Source organism: Balaenoptera musculus, chromosome 15 (assembly GCF_009873245.2).
Source record: "Balaenoptera musculus isolate JJ_BM4_2016_0621 chromosome 15, mBalMus1.pri.v3, whole genome shotgun sequence".
In the NCBI taxonomy this organism is placed as follows: domain Eukaryota; kingdom Metazoa; phylum Chordata; class Mammalia; order Artiodactyla; family Balaenopteridae; genus Balaenoptera; species Balaenoptera musculus.
Window position 1 is genome coordinate 58,263,347 of NC_045799.1, and position 22,249 is coordinate 58,285,595.

Genomic DNA, 22,249 nt, shown 5'->3' on the forward strand with positions numbered 1-22,249 from the left:
TGGGGGAATGGTTCGGGCGATAATGCGAGCGATGGGGCGCGAGCGGCAGATGAAGCTTCACTCGCTCACCTGCTGCTGTGTGGCCTGGTTCCTAACAGGCCACGGACTGGTACCGGTCTGTGGCCTGGGGGTTGGGGACCTCTGTTGTAGAACAATACAGGCTTAAAAGGTTTACAAGAGACCCAGGTGTGCACTGGTCCAGGGTGAAACCTGGAAGTTATGCATTCAAATAAATCCCCTGCCCACCCACTGTTTTTCTGTTTTTGACTGTGGTTTCCTGAAATAAAATGCAGGAAAAATTCCACTTGTTGGAAGGTTCTGTTTATTTAGTTGAGTCCTGGTTGACTGTTTCCTTAACTTGAATGGAAGGTATTATTGTTGTTGTTGCTGTTGTTATAATTATCCAAAGCAAGTAGAAAAAGATGCCCATTATACTTCCAAACATTGTTTTTATCCTGTTTTACACGGGTTGTTCTCTGGGCAACCCTCCAAACCCTCACTCTGTCCACCTCTGCAGTTTGCCCAGTCTGTGCCCCACCCCCGCCGCTAACATGAGTGTGGTCTCAGATCAGCTTTCTAGTTTGGAGAGTTTTGAAGGCCATGGCTTGAGCCTGCCCACCCTTCCCTGACATGGGGTCCTCCATCCCCCCAGCCTTCTCTCCTGCCACCTCCGCAGCCACGGAGCACACACGCGCCAACAGTCGCCTCCACCTCTCAATGCCACCGGCTTCCAACTCCCCCCTCCCAGGCACCCACCTGGTCACCCCCTTGAGAGACAAACAGTACAGAGGCGCCTGACTGCCAGGGTCCAAATCCTGGCTCCAACCTCTGAGTAGCTCCTCGGCTGTCCCTGAGCTACGGAACCTCTCACCGCCTCAGTCTCCACTTCTGTAAAATGGGAATGCCCACAGGAGCCACTGCCGAGGGTATTCGATTAAAAAGATCAAGTGAAGGTAGCAGGTATATAGTGCCTGAAACACACACCACACTCAGTCATTGTGAACAGCTGACAATCTCACTGTCACTCAAAACTGTTCCAAGGAGCCAAACTGTAAAATTCCCCCTCTGACCACAACTTTTTCTCTCTCACTCCCCAGGGGCTGACTTTTCATCTGTGCAGGGATCCCCCAAGACTCCTGATCTCCCCATATTCCCCCAGCCCCTCCACTTTCACCAAGGAAACTTCCTTATCCTCAATGGGAGTATTTTCTGGTCAGTATCCATCACGCTCCCTCCACCCGCCAGGCAGAAGCCTCTTATCTCAAGAGGAGGAGGAGAGAATGACTGATGGTGAAAGGAGAAATGAGATTACCTAAGTCAAGGTGGGGAGGGTCTAGCTGGGCTTTTGTCTAAATTTAAATCCACTTTCACAGTTCTGGGCCCAGGACATGCCTTGTTCCCCCCGCCCCCTTGGAGGGAAACCCAGTAGGTTCTCATGGAATGTGCTTGAAAGTTACCCGAGGAGGCCTTAAAATGCACGCAACGCTGCCCTGGTCCCGGGACATGCGGATTCAGATTTGGAGTGGGGCCTGGACATGAACTTTGCAAAGGAAAAGCACTGTTCTACCCTGGATTCACAAACTCCAGCCCAAGGGCCAAATCTTGCCCACTTCCTGTTTCTGTAAATAAAGTTTTATTAGAACGCAGCCACGCTCACTCAATCGCTGGCAAAGTTGAAAATATTTACCCAGAACTTGTGCCAATCCCTGCTCTGGATGGGCAAGAAGAATTTGGTGATAAAATTAGGCTCCATTCAAAACAAACCAAAATGAAGCAAACTGTCACCAACGGCCTCTTCTCCCCACCCGCACCCCCAAAAAATCCCCTTTCCAAAGCTGCAGGGTGGGAGCTGCCCAACTGGCAGAAACAATGGATTGTGCTAGAGGTCAGAGCAGTGTTATCTCTGGGGATGGTAGAGGGCCAGCAACTGGGAAGGCGCACAAGGGGGCTTCCAATACTGGAGATGCTCCGCATCTTGACCTGTGTGGGCATGTGTATAAAAATTCATCCAACTGTACATTTAGGATTAGTGCACTTTACTGTATGTATGCTACACCTCAATAAAAATTCTGATTGAAGCCATTGACCAAAGAAAAATCTCTGCAAGTCACCCTAAAATTTCTACATGAGCTACAGCCCAGCAACTGCACTCCTATTTACCCAAATGAGTTGAAAACTTACGTCCACACAAAAACCAGCACACAGATGTTCCTAGCACCTTTAGTCATAATTGCCCCAGATCGGAACCAACTAAGATGTCCTTCAGTAGGTGAATGGATACATCACAGTACATCCACACAATGGAATATTATTCAGCACGAAAAAGTAATGAGCTCCCAAGCCATGAAAAGACATGGAGGAACCTTAATGCATATTACACAGTAAAAGAAGCCGGGCTGAAAAGACTACATACTGCATGATTCTAACTCTATGACATTTTGGAAAAGACTTAGCTATAGAGATAGTAAAAAGGTCAGTGGTTGCCAGGAGTTAGAGGAGAGGGAGGATGAATAGTGGAGCCCAGGGGATGTTTAGGGCAGTGAAACTAGTCTGTATGATACTGTAATGGTGGATACATGTCATTATACATTTGTCAAAGCCTGTGGAAGGTACAATACCAAGAGTGGACCTGATGGAAACTATGGACTTTAGTTAATAATAATGTACTGGTTCATCATAACAAATGGATGACACTAATGCAAGATGTTAATAATAGGGGGAACTTTGTGGTGGGGAGGGGCTTATGGGAATTCTCTGTACTTTTTGCTCAGTTTTTCTGTAAACCTAAAACCGCTCTAAAAAATGGACACAGGTTGGGGGCGGTGCTCTGTCTAGACAGAGTAAAGTCGGTGGTGGGCGTGGGGAGGACTGCATCCCACAGGCACCATACGCATCCCCCTTCCCACAAACTTCTAAAGCACGTTTGATTTGGGGCCGGGTGGGGGAAGGTTGATTTAATCCTCAATTCAGCAGTGATCGAACAGTCTCTTTAAAAGTTGCCCTTGGGCTTCCCTGGTGGCGCAGTGGTTGAGAATCTGCCTGCCAATGCAGGGGACACGGGTTCGAGCCCTGGTCTGGGAAGATCCCACATGCCGCGGAGCAACTAGGCCCGTGAGCCACAACTACTGAGCCTGCGCGTCTGGAGCCTGTGCTCCGCAACAAGAGAGGCCGCGATAGTGAGAGGCCCGCGCGCCGCGATGAAGAGTGGGCCCCGCTTGCCGCAACTAGAGAAAGCCCTAGCACAGAAACGAAGACCCAACATAGCAATCAATCAATCAATCAATCAATTAATCAATAAATCTTAAAAAAAAAAAAGTTGCCCTTTATTGGTTTCAAATACTTTGAAAACTGAATTCCTCATCAGACGTCCTATTTTAAATTCTCTTTCAGACACTCTGCAAAGCCTTCTGCTTTTCACTGCGGCAAAGGTCTGAGGAAAGATGGTATCTTTTCTCCTTGCTTCACTTTGCTACGAAAATAGCATCTGGGATGATGTCTAGAATTTGCTTCAAGATAATTCGGGGGTGGGGAGTGCATGGGGGTGAAGATGAAATAGGCTGGCCACGTGCTGATCATGACTGAGCAGGGCAAAGGGAATACCAGTGTCACTGGTCTCTGTACTTTTATGTAAATCTGAATTAAAAAATAGAAAAACAAAGAAATGATCAGAGGCAGCCTCAACTTTGCATTGAGGCAAGATGCGTTTCAGAAAAAAACAAGCCCATTGATATTCTGGGGGCCATCCGTGGTCCAAATAAAAAAAATATTCAGACCTAAAAATCCCCAGTTGAGTAATTGGCCATTACAGTTGGATGTGTGCGAAAATTCCAGAAAGCAAGTCCTTTCGTCTGGGCTTACCAGTCCCTATGCAAAAAAAAGGGCCACCACTCTCTGCGGAGTAAAAATGCCCACTCTGGCCCCTACCTGGACAGGGGTACAGTGAAAGCCAGAGAGCCCTGACCCACATTCATGCTCCATCCTTGCTGCATACATGGTCCTGGACAGGGCACTAAACCACTCAGAGCCTCAGTTTACTCATCTGTAAAATGGGAGAGTAACATTTAACCTCAGATGTCCAAGGCTTCTGGGATGAAAAATACCTACGATGCCAGACCAGGGTGGGGGGGGCCTCAGGTCGCTGTGGTTAATATCACTCTATTTATTGCTTGACTCCTTCATGATCGAGATTTTTGAGAACAGGAGAAAGTGAGAAAAAGCCTCGGCAGGCGATGATCTTTTTGGATGTCTTCCGTTAGATGTTTTTCCCTGTTGTTGAAAAGAAGTAGGATGCTGCTATTTATTTCTTCAGCCCCGACACCCACTTAGAGTTAGGTGGCTCTTCTGCGTACCACCAGGAAGACGTGGGAGGAAGGGGACCCCGAGGTGTGACACAGAGGCAGCTGAGACCACATCTGCCCAGCCCAAGGCCCGTCCACCTGCTCCCCACGTGCCCTGGAGCTCGTTAGAAGCGCAGGGTCAGCAGCCCCAGCCCAGGCCCCCTGAGCCTGAATCTCCATTTTAACAAGACCCCAGCTGATCTGTGTGCCCGCTGCCATCCAGCAGCCCTCCTTTGTTCCATTTTCAAGGTAAACTCAGTTCGGGGAACAAAGCAGGAAGGAAGGAAACCACAACTAAATAAAGCAGAGGACCCTATGAGCCTTCAGAAACCGTGTGGGCCTGGCTAACCCAGGGCGTGCGCCGTGGGGGCTGGACTGTTCTTCTCTAGAATGCTCCAGATGCAACATTAGCTCCGTCAGCCTTCAGGCTCCAACTTCTTGCTTCAAACGACAGCACATCCTCCTCCTCCCCCGACATCTGGGCCCGGGACGGGCAGGTTTAAGGCTGTTGGATGTCTGAGCAGATGCTGATTGCTAAGTCCTCAGAGCTTTGATTCAAAGGTCAGCACAATAGAGGTTTGAGTGTGGAAGCGAATAAAAGAACAGACTTCCCTCTGGTCACTAAGTCTTCCCTCTAGCTTCTGTTCTTTATTTCTTTTTAGAGAGACATCCCAACTTTATTGGCTGGGTATGCGTGGCAGCAAAATGCCAGCGGGCCCCTGGCCGCTCGGCCCTGGATGGGCCCTGTGCAAGGACCCTCACCTCTCCCCTGGGGGCACCCAGGCCAATTCCCCTACCTCCACCCCAGCTACTGCGCACTGCCCCCTGCTGCTGCTGCTGGAACCACGGACCAAATTCCTTAAAGACCCAGAGTTTTCAAAAGAAATGGGAAAACAAAAGAGCTGAAAACAAGCCTTCAAACAAAAACGTGTACACACGTGTCCACGGCAGCAACATTCACCATCACCGAAAGGTGGAAACCACCCAGACGTCCATCAGCGGACAAGCAGATGAGCAAAACGTGGCCTGTCCAAGCAATGGGATGTCACTCAACCATAAAAAGGAATGAAGCACTGATACCTGCTACAATGTGGGCGCACCTTGAAAACCGTAGGCTCGGGGAAAGAAGCCAGATACAACAGCACAGATACTGTATGATTCCACTTACCTAAGCTACCCAGAAAAGGCAAAATCATACAGACAGAAAGCAGAATAGAGGCTACTGGAGGCTGGTGGGAGGAGGAAATGGGGAGTGATTGCTCCATGGACACAAGCTCTCAGTTCAGGGTGACGAAGGGGTTCTAGAGATGGATGGTGGTGACGGTGACACAACAGCGTCAATGGACTTACTGCCACTGAGTTGAAAATGGTTAAAATGGTAGATTTTTTTTGCTATGCATATTTAACCACAGCTAAAAAAAAAGCATGAAAAAAATTATTGGAGTACTGATGCGTGCGACAACATGGAGGAACCTTGAAAACATACTAAGTGAAAGAAGCCAGACATAAAAGGTCCCATATTGTAGGATTCCATTCTTAAAATATCCAGAATAGGCCAGTTCACAGAGACAGAAAGCAGAATAGTGGTTGCCGGGGGCTTGGGGGAACAGGGAGTGACTGCTTAATAGCTATGGGGTTTCCTTTTGGGGTGATAAAAATATTCTGGAATGGAATAGTGATGATGGTTGCATAACATTGTGAATGTCCTAAATGCCATTGAATCGTTCACTTTAAAATGGTTAAGGGACTTCCCAGCAGTCCAGTGTTTAGGACTCAGTGCTTTCACTGCCAAGGGCCCAGGTTCGATCCGTGGTCGGGGAACTAAGATCCCACAAGCCGCGCAACGCAGCCAAAAAATAAATAAATAAAATAAAATGGTTAAAAACGTCACTTTGACGCTATGTGTATTTTACAATTTAAAAGAGAGAAGAAATGGCGGGAGAAAAGACGCTGCCTTCACTGGCTCTCCTTTAGAGAGAGGGGTTGGGCTGTGAGTAGAGGGTCCCGGGTACAAGTTCAGAGACAAATTAGCAGATTCAAATCCCAGCTCCACCACTGAGGACCTGTGTGACCTTGAGCAAGTGACTTAACCTTGCTGTGTGTCCCAGTTTCCTCATCTATAAAACGGGATAATAAGAGTCAGGGCTGCTGAGTTGCACAACACCAGGGGGCGTCATTCAATCATAGTCGGTGTGAATCATGTTCCCTGGAGTAGTGCAGTGCACACATCGGGAAGTACCAACTGCACGGAGCTGCCAGGAAGATTACATGAGAATCATAATGTACATAAAGGGCTTGGGATACTGCCTGGTGGGCAGTGAGAGTTCAATACCAACTATGAACAGAAATAATTGTGCATTTGCCCTGGGGGCTAATCATTCCGCCACCCTCCTATTATATAATGCAGTGCTTCCCCACATACAAACCACCTGGCTCTCTTGTTAAATGCAGACTCTGATTCAGGAGGTCTGGGATGGGGCCTGAGAGTGCATTTTAATGAGCACCTAGATGATCCTGAGGCTGTGGGTCCATGGACCACCCTCGGAGTAGCAGGGAACAGGGGAAAGCAGTCACGGCTGTATCCATTTCCCAGGGCTGCTGTAACAAAGCACAGCAAACTGGGCAACTTAAAACACCAAAATCACGTTGTCTTAAAACCTGCCTTTTCACTGTGCTCAAAAAAACAAAGCAAAACGAAACAAACACCAAAATCTCTGTCTGCAGGGTTGGTTCCTTCTGGGGGATAATCTATCCCAGGACTCTCTCCTACCTTCTGATGACAGCTGGCACCCTTGGCCTTCCTTGGCTTGTAGCTGCATCACTCCAACCTCTGCCTGCGTTGTCACATGGCCTTCTCCACGTGTTTGTCTTCACATGGCCATCTTTTTGTAAGGACACCAGTCATATAGGACTAGGGGCCCACCCTACTCCAGGATGACCTCATCTTAACTAATTACATCTGCAAAAACCCTATTTCCAAATGAAGTCACGTTTTGAGGTACTGCAGGTTAGGACGTCCATATTATCTCTTTTGGGGAGGATATAAGTCAACCCATAACACCCGCCTGGGGACAAATGAGCCCAAAGAAAATAAGCGAGGTTGGAAAGGGACAGAGAGCCATTTTGCAGATGAGGAGTCGGGAGCTCAGGGAGGTGAAGTGAACTGCCCCAGGGTCAGAGCAAAGAAGCAATTGCCCAGGTGATGCGCTGCTGGAATCAGGTGCATGCTCTGCTCTCCAGTTGCAGGCAGTTGCAGTTCCCTGGAGGGAACTATCTGCCCGTGGAAGGGCCATCCTTTCTGATTTGCACGGAGGCGCCCTATGGGCGAGCAGCTGCTCTGAGTGGCAGAATCAGCCACACTCAATCTCAGCCCAGAGTTTCATAGCTGCCCCACTGTCGGCTGCCCCGATGGACTGCAGATCAAATGAAAGGGACACGTGCTTGGTGACAACAGTGAATCCCCAAAATACGTCCACTAAGAGATGCTATCAGCCCTGCTTGATGCACTTCCTAGCCACAGAGCCAGAGAGCTGGCACAGGAGACGAACCCAGACTGTGGCTTCTAAACTCCATTCTCCAAAGGAGCCAGGGCTCCTTGGAGAAATGGCAATTCCAGGCCATCCCAGCCTGATGAGGCTGGCATTATCGGAACATCCCAGGTTGCAAGGAAGCTGTCAAAGACCATGAGAGCCAGGTCAAAAGACTCAGAGGCCAACGGGTAGAGCCTCCCACTGGCCAAAGATGGAACAACTTGAGCAGCAATAAGAATGCTGTAATCCGTGAGTCATGTGATACTTAATCAAAACCCTCAGTGGTCACTTATGAGGGATGCTGGGGAAAAAACTCATCACTAGAAAACGGAAAAATGAAGAGCAAGCATCAAACGTTTATTATGTCTTTTCTCTGTAAAGTGTATCTTGCAATGACTAAATATTTGAAGAGGGGGAGTTTCTCGTTCTGGATTCCTTCGGCTTACAAACGGAGACAGAATGATAGCGTTAGAATGCCACCATGCTGCAGCCCCTAATGCATTCAAGAGCAGTGGCTGAGGACAACCAGGCATTGGGAGCCCCTGATGGAAGAACTCACCCCCTCCTTTGAAGTCAGCTGTGCCCCAAAATATCACACCTGAATCTCATCAAGCTCAGGAAACATAGGGAACAAAGGCAAAGATTAAAGGACACATCAGGGTTGCAATCAGCAATTTTCCAGACTGTGAGAAGCTCTACAGAACAACAAATCAATTGCAAAGGGGGAAAAAAATGAGAGAGAGCAAGGAGAGGACTGGGAAATCTACAGATGAAAAGGGACCTAAGAAATCCAGCCACCAAATGCAAAATGTGGAAGATATTCAATTGTGGTTCCAACAAATAATAAAGTTACGAGACGATCAAGGGAATTTGGACCCTGGATATTTCTTGATTGAAATATCATGGGAATTGTTAACCATTTTTAAAGTGAGAAAATGCTATTGTGGTTTCGCTTTTAAAAACAAATTCTTGTCTTTTAGAGATAACATCACAATATTTATGTTTGAAGTGATGTAATGTCTGGGGTTTGTTTCAAAATAATCGGGGGGGAGGGGGAGAGGCAGGGTATAAATGAAAGAAGATTGTTCAGGAGTTGATCATTTCTGAAGCTGTGTGATGGCCACATGGGGCTCATTTATATTATTCTATTTGGTATACATTTGGAACTCTTTAATAATTTTTTTTTTTTTAAGGAAGCGGACTACTGCCTTTCAAATTCCAGTTCTGTCACTTACTGTGTGACCTTAGACCTGTGACTCAACCTTTCTGGTTCAGTTTCCTCACCTGTAAAATGGGGATAATCACATCTACCTAATAACAGGGCCTGGAGTACAGTGGGTACTCTGTAGACACACATGCATTTGTTCCTTTTTTGGGCTGAGATCTGTAAGTAGCCAGCCTCTGAATTGGCCCCCATGATCCCAACCTCCTGGTATTTATACCCTTGTACAGTCCCCTCCAACAATGAATCACTGAGGCTGGTCTGCATGACTGATAGGACACATTAGAAGTAATTGTATATCATACCTGATATTAGGTCATAAAAGACACTGTGGCTTCTGTCTTGGTCACTCTCTTTTGCTCTCTCCCTTGCTTTCCCTGGGGGAAACCAGCTGCCACGTTGGGAGCAGCCCTACAGAGAGGTCCATATGTCTAAGAAACTGAGGCCTCCAGCCAACAGCCACATGAGGGAGCTCTCTTGGAAGCAGCTCCTCCTGCCCCAGTCAAGCCTTAATATGACAGCAGCCTCATGAGACCCTGAGACAGAACCACCCAGCTAAGCTGCCCCCAGTTTCCTGAGCTTCAGGCACAGTGTGAGATCATAAATGTTTGTTGTCTGAAGCTGCTAAGTTTGGCGTAACTTGTTATACAGCAGTAGCTAACGCATACAGGCTCTAATGTTGAAGAGTTTAAACTCTGTATAATCCACATTATGTTTTGTCAGGTGGTTTCAAAGGGCAGAAAGGGCAAGGAGAGTCAGATTCCTCCAAGAATCCGGGTGGTAAAATGAAGGGTTGCAGTCTTACTTGAAGACAGCTGGTGGTGGGGGGAGATCATGAGGGCAGCTGAAGTTACACTCACCTCTTTTAAACAGGAGACTCGGAGTTATTAACTGAGGGCGAGAAAAAAGCAGAGAGGCCAAGGACTGATTTTTCCAGAAGGTCAGAGCAGAAGTCAGCCAGCAGGAAGGCACTTAGAGCAGGTGGTACCTCGGGGAGGTTGAAGGAGGTAAGAAACCTGCATTCCTGTTTGTCTTCACCCTCACTCTGAGTGAGATGCTTTTTTTTTTTTTTTTGCACTGGAAGCAGAGAGTAGAATTCACCTACTTAATGCGCTTTAGCTACTAGATTCTGTTCAAAAGTGGGCAGGATCTGAAGTCATCAAATACTGACCCTTAAGTGAGGTTGGGTCTGTAATCTGGCTCTTGGGAGCATCGGTTTCCTCATCTGCAAAACAGAATCCTGTCTTTCCCTGCATTTTTATTTTTGACCATTTAAAAATTTTTTAAAATATTTATTTATTTATTTTCCTTATTTTTTTGGCTGCGTCGGTTCTTAGTTGCAGCACATGAGATCTTCGTTGAGGCGCCGGGCTCCAGGGCACGTGGGCTCTGTAGTTGTGGCGCGTGGGCTCTGTAGTTTGCAGCACACGTGCTCTCTCGTTGAGGTGTGTGAGCTCAATAGTTGTGGCATACGGGCTTAGCTGCCCAGCAGCATGTGGGATCTTGGTTCCCTGACCAGGGATCAAACCCGTGTCCCCTGCATTGGAAGGTGGATTCTTTACCACTGGACTACCAGGGAAGTCCCTTTTTTGACCATTTTAATGTGTCTGGAATCAGGATGCATCCGCTAAAGGATGCAAATATTAATATGGTATTTATTCCCCACCCCCAAGAGCTATAACTGAACCAGTGTACCTTCAAATGATAGCATCTTATGCAAACTATTATACACAGAATAGATAAACAATAAGGTCCTACTGTATAGCACAGGGAACTATATTCAATATTATCCTGTGATAAACTATAATGGAAAAGAATATGAAAAAGAATGTGTATATATATACACATACATGTATAACTGAATCACTTTGCTACACAGCAGAAATTAACACAACATTGTAAATCAACTATATGTCAATAAAATAAATTTTTAAAAATGATAGCATCTTAGAAACAAAGAGCCTTACAGGTTATTTAATGAGAGAATTGAATAAAATCATATTAATTCATTTAGCAAACACTGTGGGAGCCTCATTAAACTAGTTTTTCTTCTTTAGAACAGCCTGTGACACTTTAAAAAATATAAAAAATATCTGTGTTTGCTGGCAACAAAAGGATGTTCCAGATGCAGTCTGACTGGTTTCTGCCTCAAGATTTGGAATTGGCTCCTGTCTAAGGAGCCTGGGTTCTCTGAGCAGCAAAATGCAGGTAAGAGGTGGTGGAGGGCAAAAAAAGTGCCACATCTCGGCCACCTTTAGTAGCGACAGAGCTTGAAAAAAAGGCCTTTTAGAACACAACATCATTTCTGCAGCATTTCTGCCAAAAATCATGACCTGGATCTAATCATGAGTAATATGAGACAGACCCAAGTTCAGGTACATTCCTCAAAATAGCTGACCTTTACTCCTCAAAACTGTCCATGTCACGAAAAGACAGAAAAAGGCTGAGAAAAGTTCAAGAATAACTAACTGCAGGGACTTCTCTGGCAGTCCAGTGGTTAAGACACCACGCTTCCACCGCAGTGGGCGTGGGTTCAATCCCTGGTCGGGGAACTAAGATACCACATGCCACGCAGTGTGGCCAAGAAAAAAAAAAGAATAACTAAATGCAATGGGTGATCCCAATTGGATCTTGAACTGGGAAAAAAAAAAGTTACAATAAAAGACATGGGCATATGGACTGAAGATTAGGTAAGTGTCTCATTTTGAATCATTGTCCTATGTTTATGTAAGAGAAATCCTGTTCGTAGAATACACATTGAAGGATTCAGGAGGAAGGGAGCATTATACGTGCATTTTACTCTTAAACACTTCATAAAATAAACACACACGGCAAAGTGTTAACAATAGCTGGATCAAGGTAAAGGACACGTCTCAGTTCTTTGTACTATTCTTGCTACTTTCCTGTAAGTTTGAAATTATTTCAAAGTAAAAAGTTTTTAAAGTCCTTTTAAGGACATTGCTTCCAAACATTATTTTCCAATTTAACATATTTTGTTGTTATATTTTACAATTCTTTCATCTGGGGTCTCATCAACCACTAAAATTCCCCATCACGGGCTTCCCTGGTGGCGCAGTGGGTGAGAATCTGCCTGCCAATGCAGGGGACACGGGTTCGAGCCCTGGTCTGGGAAGATCCCACATGCCGCGGAGCAAATAGGCCTGTGAGCCACAATTACTGAGCCTGCGCGTCTGGAGCCTGTGCTCCGCAACAAGAGAGGCTGCGATAGTGAGAGGCCCGCACACTGCGATGAAGAGTGGCCCCCGCTTGCCGCAACTAGAGAAAGCTCTCGCACAGAAACGAAGACCCAACACAGCCATAAATAAATAAATAAAATAAAATTAAAAATTAAAAAAAGAAAAATAATAATAATATTAAAAAAAAAATTCCCCATCACCCTGAAAGCAGTAAGTTTTGTAATTGCCGTGCATGTGTATTTATCGTTTGCAGGATAATTCGATATTCAAAATGATGACTAAAATGGAAATTGCAGTTTAAATTGTCCAACAACATAAAATTAAGTTCATAGTCAACTTAATTATAGATGCTTTAAATTGATTTTCAAAATTGCTTAAGAAATAAGGCAGTTTTGAGAGATTGGGCCTAGAGCAATGGCACCACATTTACTGAACACCTATTATTTACCAAGCACCATGCCAGATCCAAGCGAAGTACAGTGAACCAAATGCACCAAGTCCTGCCCTCATGGACATCACTGGGGTGGGGGGCATGCAGGGGAGGGAAGCAAAGAAGGAAATGGGCAATTTCTTTTTTTTTTTTTTCAACATCTTATTGGAGCATAATTGCTTTACAATGGTGTGTTAGTTTCTGCTGTATCACAAAGTGAATCAGCTATACATATACATATATCCCCATATCTCTTCCCTCTTGCGTCTCCCTCCCTCCCACCCTCCCTATCCCAGCCCTCTAGGGGGACACAAAGCACCGAGCTGATCTCCCTGTGCTATGCGGCTGCTTCCCACTAGCTATCTATTTTACATTTGGTAGTGTGTATATATGTCCATGCCACTCTCTCACTTCTTCCCAGCTTACCCTTCCCCCTCCCCGTGTCCTCAAGTCCATTCTCTACGTCTGTGTCTTTATTCCTGTCCTGCCCCTAGGTTCATCAGAACCTTTTTTTTTTTTTTAGATTCCATATATATGTGTTAGCATACGGTATTTGTTTTTCTCTTTCTGACTTACTTCACTCTGTACGACAGACTCTAGGTCCATCTACCTCACTACAAATAACTCAATTTCGTTTCTTTTTATGGCTGAGTAATAGTCCATCGTATGTATGTGCCAATGGGCAATTTCAACTCAGTCTGAAAGGTGTCATTAATGGGGTAAGCAGAGTCATGATCAAAATATTCAACATGGCATGGCCACTATCCAGTCAGAATGGACAGTGGTACAGGGTGCCCCCAGCTGCCCCTGCTATTCCAGGTGCTAATCCTTTAGTTATGAGGGCAGGGTATCCATAAGGCTCTTGGCTATTTAGTGACATTTTAGCAAACCCAAGAGGTGGACACAACAGCTGGCCACCAGGCTGGGGTAGACACGGGGACACTTGGGGCTGAGAGGAGGGGCACCTAGCTCAGAGTAGGGGATGGTTCTTAGAGATGAGGATGAAGATCTAAAGGACATGGGGTTTCTTTTGCAGGTGATGAAAACGTTCTGGAATTAGACAGTAATGATGGTTGCACAACCTTTGGAATATACTAAAGGCCACTGAGTTGTAGCCTTTAAAGGGGTGAATGCTATGGTATATGAATTATTATATCTCAATTAAGAATAAATGAATTTTTAAAAAATATTTTAAGATCAGGGTTAAATTAGGAGTTTGGGATTAACATATACACACTACTATATATAAAATAGATAACTAATAAGAATCTACTGTATAGCACAGGGAACTATACTCAGTATTTTGTAATAACCTATAAGGGAAAAAAATCTGAAAAAGAATATACATATATATATACACACACACATATATACACACACACACATATATATAGTATAACTGAATCACTTTGCTGTACACCTGAAACTAACACAATGTTGTAAACCAACTATACTTCAATAAAAATTTTTTTTTAATTTTTTAAAAAGATAATAGGGATTTGGACACACACAAAAAATATTTTAAGATCTAAAGGACAAATTTGGGCAGCAGAGAGTTAAGCATATATAAGGCCAGGGGATGAGCCTTATATATGGAACACGGGGGCTCAGGGTAAGTGGGCTAGGATGGCCATGTACAGCCTGACCCCCGAGGCCAGGCTACCGCAAACAGGACCCTCAATCAGCTTCAAGAGGTTTGCGGAGAAAACTACAGCATTAGAAATCCAACTCAAAGCTTCTTGCACCTCTGGAAAGTGTAGTAGAAATGCTATTGTTGGAGTAATGTTTCTTCCCCATTGTCCTTGAGGGGTGGCGATGGGGGTGCTGCAAAATCAGGTACTTAGAGGGCTGAGCTGGGGTAGGAAATAAGTCAGCTCGTTGGGTGAGAGCTGGGGCTCACCCTGAAGGGACAGGTCCACCCTTCCAAATCTAACAGCCATTCACAAGAAGTCAGCAATCCAGAGTAAAATTAAAAAAAAAAAAAAAAAAAGATTTAATTGCATATTACTAAGTGGAAGAAGCCACCCTGTAAAAGCTGCATACTGTATGATTCCAACTATATGCCATTCTAGAAAAGGCAAAACTATGGCGGCAGTAAAAAGATCAGGGATTAGGGTGGAGGGAGGGAGTGAACAGGTTTTCGGGGGGCAGTGAAACTATTCTGTATGATACTGTGATGGTGGATACATGTCATTATGTTTGTCCAAACCTATAGAAGGTACAACACCAAGAGTGAACCCTAATGTAAACTATGGACTTTGGGTGATGATGACGTGTCAATATAGGTTCATCAATTGTAGCAAATTTTTCCTCTGGCAGGGGATGTTGATAATGAGGGAGGCTATTTGTGGGAGCGGGGCAGGGGGGTATATGAGAAATCTCTATACATTCCCCTTAATTTTGCTGTGAACTTAAAACTGTTCCAAAAAGATAAGGTCTAAAGTATTTTTAAAAGTACTTAAAAATATTTAAATATTTTAATTTAATATGTTAAATATTTAAATGTAGTATTTAAAAATAATACAGCAAAAAATGTATCGAGGTGAAATTCACATCGCATAAAATTAACCATTTTAAAGTGAAGAATTCAGTGGCATTTAGTACTTCACACTGTTGTTCCCAAACATTTCCATCATTCCAAAGTAAAACCCCATACCAATTGGGCAGTTTCTCCCCATTTTTTCCTCTCCACAGCCCCTGGCAACCACCAATCTGCCTTCTGTCTCTGTGGCTCATCTACTCTGAGCAAGTCACATTGCTAATGTGATCTGTTCCAATTTTTAAATATAAATTCACATTCATTTAAAATACCTCCCTGGCCCAAGAGAGTATGTCTGAGGCTTGGAGTCAGGCGGCTGACTGTCCCTTTGCACTTTCTATTCTAAAGTATTTCACGATCCGGGGGGGAGATACATCTGTACTGTAATGCCAGAAAAACATAAGGATCCATTAACACGATCTCTGGCTGCTTCTGAGTCATTCTGGAAGCCTCATTACTCCTGTAATGAGTGAGGAGTGAGTCACCGGCCGTGGAACACCCAAGGCTGAGCCCCTGTGTGAAGAGAATTTCCTTAGGGCTGGAGTAGGGCCAGCCCCAGGCCTTTCTCCTTGGATTCCAACACGAATTTATTGAGCTGGTCTTTACTGAGGAAACGTCATCGGCATCACTTGCCAGAATATATAGCTGAGCCTTGTATCAACACCAAACCCCACTCCAATGAAGGTGAACACACACACACACACACACACACACACACACACACACTCCCTACTTAATCCAGAAATAGACAACCTAGAAAAATATGCCAAGTCACTCGGAGCAGAGCAGAATCACGCTGCAGGAGCCTTTCACACCCATCTCAACACCTACTGAGTCAAATCTTCAGGAATGGAGACCCTGAAGTTTTGGCCCCTTGTTTGCTGAGTTCCTGAGGGATGCTGATGAAGTTGAGATCTCCTGGGAATGCACATCCCACAACCTGCATTTGGAACCCACTGCCTTCAACCATCTCCGTCCGATCTCAGAAGTCCCAGCAGCTGGCAGAATTTGGACAAAGACCAGTTTGAGCCAAGTTCCCACGTGTGTCCCTGGAGTGCAGCCAGTCCGGGCCACCAGCATCTTCCACCGACCCCTCCACCAGCCCGTAACAGATCTCCCTGCTGCTGTTCTTCCCCTACAGGCCACCTGGCAGTCGCGGGCAGTTTTCTCAAGTGTCAATCAGATCATACCTCTCCCCTGCTCAAACCTCTCCAAAGACTGCCCATCAAAGCAGACAAAATTCCAAATTCCCATCAGAATTTTCAAAGTCCCCACATCCTTTCCCTAACAAATCTCCAAAGGTCTCCTCCTCCTACTATCCCACTTTCTACACCCTAGCCCGGTTCCAACAATCCCTAGAATATACTCCCACCTCAGGGCCTTTGCACTTGCTGTTTCCTCTGCCAGAAGTCTCTTCCTGTGCATCTTCCCATGCCTGGCTCCTCCTTCATATTTGGGTCTCAGACCGAATAATGCATCTCCTCAGGCCTCCTCTGACCCCCCTAGAACCTAAAGGGGCCCCCAGCCCTGGCCCCCTTTTTCATGGCACTTACCACTCTCCGATGTCACTTTGTTTAGATATTTGCTTATGTGTTCACTGTCTCTCCATGACAGGAGAGAGTCAGCTCCATGAAGGCAAGGACCAGGCCTGTCTGGTTTTCCCTGTGGCCCTTAGAACAGTGTTTGGCACGCAAAGGTCCTTGAAAGGTTCTGTTGACTTAATGCATAAATGAATGAGTGAAAGAATAAATCAGTGCTTCTCAAATGGAAGTGATTCGGGGTCCCCCACCAGCAATGTCTGGAAACATTTTTGGTTGTCACAACTTGGGGAGGGGTTGCTACTGACATCTAGTGGGTGGAGGCCAGGGATGCAGCTAAACATCCTACAGTGCACAGGACGGGCCCCCACAGCAAAGGATGTCCAGCCCCAAATGTCAATAGCGTCAACCCTGGAATAAATGAGTGAGTGAGTTAAACACTCCAGGTCCACACGGCCCAGCTGTTCTCCAATACTGAACATCAAGGAACCAACTTCTGACCAAAGTCTTCTTCTGGTCCCAAATGCCTTCCCCAATTGTGTGGGTCATAGTTTAGAAGAAATCTCCCTTTGGTGAATTTATTGTTGGCACTGCTTATGCAATCAATTTCATGTTAACAAGAAATATAAATAAGGGGAAGTAAAGCAGCTGGAGATGTAAGGGGTTAATTTCAAAACATGTAATCCCTCGCCCTAATCAAAGAGAACTGAAATCTGTCTAGTTCCTTGATTCTGCGGGTTATTTTCCTTGGTAATCATGAACCTTCCTTAAATTTAAACCATCAGCCATTGGTGAGACCTGCTTATGTGTCATTATTTCTATATTTTAAAAATAGATTTTAGAGTGGGAAGAGGGGCAGCGTGACTTGTTGCCCAAAGTCACCGGGGACAGGGGTCTGGGCGAGGGGTCCAGAGGCAATCAGACTTATCAAGGCAATCAGACTTCCTAACAACAAAGTAAAACCAAAATTATTCTTATCTGTGTGTTGTAGCACAATGCGTGTGTGTGTGTGTGTGTAGCAATTAGAGGTGTGCCTGTGTTGATTTCTGGGAATAATGGACGGCCACCAAGGTGCATCTGTACCATCACCTGCCCCCCTCCTTCCTTGGCCCCCACCCCAGCAGCTTCTCTTGGGTCAATGTCAAACACAGAGGTCTCAGACCTCTGAGTTCCCTCAAGTGCAAATTTAATTTCTCCAAATCCAGACCCCAGAGAGAGCAAGAGAATAATCTAAATCAGGGTTCTCAACCAGGGGCAATTTTGCCCCTAGGGGACTTCACTTGGCAATGTCTGGAGTCTTCTTTGGTTGTCACGACTGTAGAAGGCAGTGTTACTGGCAATCTAGTAGGTGAAGTCCAGGGATGCCGCTAAAGTCCTACAATACACAGGACAGCCTCCACAAAGAATTACCCAGCGCCAAGTATCACAGTGCCGAGGGTTCAGAAAGCCTGATCTAAAGAGTGGGCAATTCCACATTCTCACGTACACAAGGAAAATATAAAGTACTCCCCAGAGGAAGCACAAGATGGAAGGCCTGAGAATGCCGTTCCCAGGGCAGAGCCTGTCCCCGAGCGTCCCTCCCTGCGTGAGCATCTGTGCCCCTAAGCACAGCATAACCTGAGATGCAACTCCAGAGCCGGATCTAAGGGTTCAAATCCCCACCCCACAATTTCACAGCTGTGTGACGTCGGGCCAATCCCTCAACTCTTTCCCTCAATTTCTTTCATCTTGAAATTGATAAAAATCATAGTATCGACTTCATAGGTTTGTAATACAGCTTAAATGAATTTTATGAGTAAAATACTGAGAACAGTGCCTGCGTATAGTAAGTGCTAGGTAAGTAAGTGTTTGCTATTGTTTTTCATTCAATCTAACTTCCCCTAAAAAGCAGCCAACAATTTCATCTGCAGCTCGTTTTGAGGAACAGCTTTGGTATCCAACATGGGAAGATGAATGGACGGTAGGAGACTTCCTGAAAGACAAAATGTTATTCTACTCGACAGGCTAGATGGGGATTTGCAGGGGCAGTTTTGATTTTATGTGATTTCTGCCTTGGGTCCTGGCCCCACTAACATGTGACTCCCAGTGGCACCTGACACCAAAGAGTGAGATTCCCCTCAATTTAATGCCCACTGTGCTGAATGAGGACCAACCACAGAACACTGACCAAACCCTGCCAATAAACCAGCCCTGACAACTGAGACCAAAATCAGATCCAATAACTCTGCCTGGGGCAAGAGGACATCATCCTACTTTGGGTGGGAATCCATTGGAAACCACGACTTTTGGGTCCAAATGAATTTTGTGAAGACAGTGCCTTGAAAGCATAAACCAATCTTTCCACATGAGGGACAGTCTCCAGCTCCAGGGACAACCCCAGTGTGATGTCCTGTTGCAACTGAGGACATGCCTCTGCCCCAGCCCTGCCCACAGAGTCAAGACACTGAAGTACACTTATGATAGCAAGTACCATTTATGAAGGACATACAAGGTGTCAGGGGTCCCGCTGGATTTGTTGCATACATTCGTCACCCAACTGAGTCCTCTTTACACAACCCTATGATGGAGCTAACATCATTCACATTTTACAGATGAGAAAATGGGGGATCCGGAGGTGCCCTGATTTGTTCAAGGTCACTGTGAGTGAAGGGTTAACATCAGGACCGCCTGCCTGGGAATGATCTGGGTCTCCCATGGCAGTGTCCTATGTGCCTGCTCGTGGCGTGGAACTGCCTCTGGGCTGGAGGATCTGTGAGCTGGCAAGCAGGCCTTGGACCTCGGTGAACAGAATCCTAGAAAAGGTTGGCAGGAAACAGAACTGAAGCTGTTATGCCTCAAGGTGACCCACAGTGTTTGGCTCTTGTCGCTGCTAGCCCAGCAGAGCCCCCGTAGCGACAGAGCAGAAGCAGCTGAGTCCCCCGATGAGATGAAGACGCTGTGTCTCTGCCTCGTATCCTTCTCGAGAGCCAAGTAAACAGGTGTATATGAAAGCCTGTCTGTCTGGAGAGGCTGTCTGCCAATCTAACCCACAGCCGCAGTTAGTTGGCTGGGGAATGGCGGAACCAAGATCCAAAGCTGGGTCTGTCTGACCTCAAGTCCAGGCTTCTCCTGCTCCCCAAGGCAGCTGGAAGCCCAGAGTACTCACTAAAAGTTGGTCTGTAACACAGCATGGCTAAAACACAGAGTTACCATTTGGCCAAGCAGTTTTGCTTCTAGGTTGATGCCCAAGAGAACTGAAAACATATGTTCATACATAAACTTGTACATGGATGTTCACAGCAGCGTTATTCACAGGAACCAAAAAGCAGAAACAACTCAAATGCCCATCAACTTACGAAGGATAAGAAAAATGTACTCTATCCATACAATGAAATATTATTCAGCAGTAAAAAGTAATGAAGTTCACGCCAACACGTGGGTGAGCCTTGCAAACATTTTGCTCAGTGAAAAAAGCCAGATACAAGGCCACATACTGTATGATCCCATTTACATGAAATGTCCAGAATAGGCCAATTCAAAGGGACAGAAAGTAGATTAGTGGTTTCCAGGGGCTGGGGGAGGGGAGAAATGGGAAATGACAGCTTAATGGGTACAGGGCTTCCATCTGGGGTGATCAAAAATTCTGGAACTTGGGCTTCCCTGGTGGTGCAGTGGTTGAGAATCTGCCTGCCAATGCAGGGGACACGGGTTTGAGCCCTGGGCTGGGAAGATCCCACATGCCGCGGAGCAACTAGGCCCGTGAGCCACAGCTGCTGAGCCTGCGCGTCTGGAGCCCGTGCTCCACAACAAGAGAGGCCGCGACACTGAAAGGCCCGCGCACCGCAATGAAGAGTGGTCCCCCCACTTGCCACAACTAGAGAAAGCTCTCGCACAGAAACGAAGACCCAACACAGCTAAAAATAAATAAATAAATAAAAAATTTTAAAAAAAAGAATTCTGGAACTATATAGTGATGATGATTGCACAACCTTGTGAATAGACTAAAAACCACACTGAATTGTATATTTTAAAGTGTGAATTTATGACATGTGAATTATATTTCAGTAAAAACATACACTCACACATACAATATGACACCAAAAGCAGAGACAACAAAAGTAAAAATAGATAAATGGAACTATATAAAATTTAAAAACTTTTGTGCATCAGAGGACACCATCAACAGAGTGGAAAGGCAACCCATGAAATGGGAGAAAATACTTGCAAATCATACATTTCATAAGGGCTTAATATCCAGAATATATAAAGAACTCCTACAACTGAACAACAACAAAAAATCCAATAACCTGATTAAAAACTAGGCAAAGGACTTTGGATAGACATTTCTCCTAAGATGATACACAAATGGCAAACATGCACATGAAGAGATGCTCAACATCACTAATCACTCGGGAAATGCAATCAAATCCACAATGAGATACCACCTCACATCCATCAAGATGGATACTCTGAAAAAACAGAAAGTAACAATTGTTGGTGAGGATGTAGAGAAATTGGAACCCTGTGCATTGCTTTTGGGATTGTAAAATGGTTCAATTGTTATGGAAAATAGCATGAAAGTTCCTCAAAAAATTAAAACTAGGGACTTCCCTGGTGGTCAAAGACTCTGCGCTCCCACTGCAGGGGGTGTGGGTTCAATCCCTGGTCAGGGAACTAGGATCCCACATGCCGTGTGGTGCAGCCAAAAAGGAAAAAAAAAAGGAAAAAAAAAATTAAAACTAGAATTATCATATGACTCAACAGTTCCACTTCTGGGTATACATGAAGAATTGAAAGCAGGGTCTTGAAGAGATAATTGCATATCTATGTTCATTTCAGTACTATTCGCAAGGGCTAAAACGTGGAAGCAACCCAAGTGTCCATTAACAGACGAATCGATGAACAAAGTGTGGTCTATACACACAATGGAATATTTTTCAGTCTTTAAAAGGAAGAAAATTCTGATACGTGATACAACATGATGAACCTTGAGAACATTATGTTAAGTGAAAAAAGCCAGTCACAAAAAGACATATTCTCTATGATTCCATTTACATGAAGTATCTAAAGTTGTCAAGTTTAGAGAGACAGAAAGAAGAATGATGGTTGCCAGGGGCTGAGGGGAGGGGGGATAGAGAGGTGGTGTTTCATGGGGACAGAGGTTCAGATTTGCAAGATGAAAAAGTTCTGGAGATCTGTTTTACAACAACATGAATATATTTAACACTACTGAACACTTAAAAAAAGGGTTAAGATGATAAATTTTATGTCGTGGGGAGTTTTTTTCCACAATAAGAAAAGGTAAAAAAGAAAAAAAAGTAGCGCACTGGAAAAACACATGCAGCATACCTAACATTTCCTCTACCTGCTGTGGAGTCACATCCTTCACTGATTCTGCAAGGTGCTCTCCCCACCACACTGCACTTCACTGACCTGGAACCAGGGACAGGAAGGGAAGGGACCAGGTGTCTGTCCCC

General features: G+C 45.3%; 1 protein-coding gene across 4 annotated transcripts in view; it reads right to left on the reverse strand.

Moving 5' to 3' along the window:
• The window catches only part of TVP23A (trans-golgi network vesicle protein 23 homolog A), a 32,380-nt gene that overhangs the window by 6,730 nt on the left and 3,401 nt on the right, over window positions 1–22,249 (reverse strand). The gene's annotated exons all lie outside the window — the stretch shown is intronic.